This window comes from Microtus ochrogaster, chromosome 15, assembly GCF_000317375.1.
Source record: "Microtus ochrogaster isolate Prairie Vole_2 chromosome 15, MicOch1.0, whole genome shotgun sequence".
Classification (NCBI taxonomy): domain Eukaryota; kingdom Metazoa; phylum Chordata; class Mammalia; order Rodentia; family Cricetidae; genus Microtus; species Microtus ochrogaster.
Genome location: NC_022017.1, coordinates 13,840,303 through 13,842,589, shown reverse-complemented (window position 1 = coordinate 13,842,589; position 2,287 = coordinate 13,840,303).

The window sequence follows — 2,287 nt, the reverse complement described above, 5'->3', positions numbered from 1 at the left end:
GCCAGGTTGGTATGTTTTACATCCTCTGTAAATGTGTAAACAGATCCATAGAGAGGCAATATTGAGAGCCATACCAAATCCAAGCAGTCTGGCAAAACCCAGGCTGTCAGCCAAGCAAATGCTCTTCCCTTTCTTTGAAGGATCAGCCAGAAATGACCATTTTTGAACATACAGTGGCAGAAACATTCAGCTAAAATCATCTGGACAGGTTCTGCAAGCCTGTGAAGGCGGCTTGAAGACACTCTGGAAGACCCTAATTCTATCGTAGGGACTCAGAACCAACGCCCACAGGAAGTCCTCTAAGCTCCACAAGCACTGTGACACACACAGATACTTTTCTAAAAATCTGAACAGACACCACTTGCAGGAGAAACACAAAAAACCCAAGGTCTAAAACTTCATCTAAACTCAGCTGATTCAAATAGGAACTGGTCAAAAGCTGTCACATGACTCCTCTCTCTCTCTCTCTGGGGTGCTGATAGCCCTGAGATGAGTAATGCTTCTCTTTTCAGGTCACTTTTGAAAAGCTTGTCATTAGCTTGTGCTAGTTACACGTAACAGTGGTTTTCACTGTGACTCCTTTGCGCATGTGTATAACACGCTGCAATCAAGCTTACCCCTTATTGCCCTCTTTCGTCCCCTCCCACTCTTGCCGCTCACCTTTCTCTTCCCAAATAGTTCTCTTTCCACATTCATGTCTTTCCTGTTCTAATTGTTGGTGGCCCAGTGAGTTTTATTAGAATTACTTCCGGGGTCATGGGTAGTAATTTAATATATGGGTGAAGAATGAGTATCTTAGCAGTGGCTACACCACTGAAGAAAGTGTCTCTCTCATAGAAACCATTTAGCAGTCTTTAAATCTTCTTGGAGAGATGGGCATCTGTGAAGTCTTCTACTCTTCTTTTTTTTTTTAATTATTTATTTTACGTATATAGTGTTCTGGGCACCAGATCTCATTATAGATGGGTGTGAGCCATCATGTGGTTGCTGGGAATTGAACTCAGGACCTCTGGAACAGCAGTCAGTTCTCTTAACCTCTGAGCCATCTCTCCAGCCCTCTTCTACTCTTCTTGTAATTGGATTGTGACAGGACAGATCTTGTGCAGGTAATCACAGAGAATTCAAGATTGTGGTGGCCACATCATTCCCGAAGGACCACTACTCCACTACCGTGTTCAACTCTTAGAGCTGTGTCTGCCTTCTCTTCCTTCTGTGATGTTCCTGAGCCTATGAGAGTTTTCTTTCTGGTTTGTTGTTGTTGTTGTTGTTGTTGTGTGTATGTGTCTATGTGTGGTGTATGTGTGTGTTTATGTATCTTTGTGTGGTGTGTGTTTATGTGTGTGTGTGTGTCTTTATTTTTGAGGCAGAGTCTCATTTAGCCCAGCCTGGTCTCAGAATCACTACTTGTATAGCTAAGTATGGCTATTCCTGATCCTTCTGCTTCTACCTAAGAGAACTAGATTACATATATGTGCCTTCACACTTATTTTTGGGGTAGTGCTGGGGATTGAACCCAGGATTTTGTGCTTGCTATGGAAGCCAGAAGAGCTATATCTCTGGCCCAATTCACATTTGTTTTTATTATTGTATTTAGTATATAAGTGTTTTGCTTTTGTATGTATTTTTGTGTGTGCCTGGAGCCCATGAAGTCCTGTAAAAGGTATCTGGAGTTACAGACTATTGTGAGCCACTATATGGGTGTTAGGAATTGAACTTGGGTCCTCTGGAAGAAGAGCCAATGTTTTTAACTACTGAGCCATCTTTCTAGTCCCTTATTTATTTATTTATTTATTTATTTTTGGTTTTTCGAGACAAGGTTTCTCTGTGGTTTTGGAGCCTGTCCTGGAACTAGCTCTTGTAGACCAGGCTGGTCTCCAACTCAGAGATTCGCCTGCCTCTGCCTCCGGAGTGCTGGGATTAAAGGCGTGCGCCACCACCGCCCGGTTCCCTTATTTATTTTGTTTGGTTATTTAGATTTATTTATTATAGTGCTCTGCCTGCATGTATGCCCTAGGGCCAGAAGAGGGCACCAGATCTCAAAACAGTTGGTGGTGAACATCCTGGTAGCTGGGAATTGAACCTCTGGAAGAATAGCCAGGGCTATTAACTTCTAAGCCATCTCTCCAGCCACCACCACCCCTTTTTTTTCAAGACGGGGTTTCTCTGTGTAGCCCTGGCTGTCCTGGAACTAGTTCTGTAGATCATGCTGGCCTTGAACTCACAGAGATCCTCCTACCTCTGCCTCCCTGGGATTAAAAGTGTGTGCCACCACTGCCTGGCTTAGTTG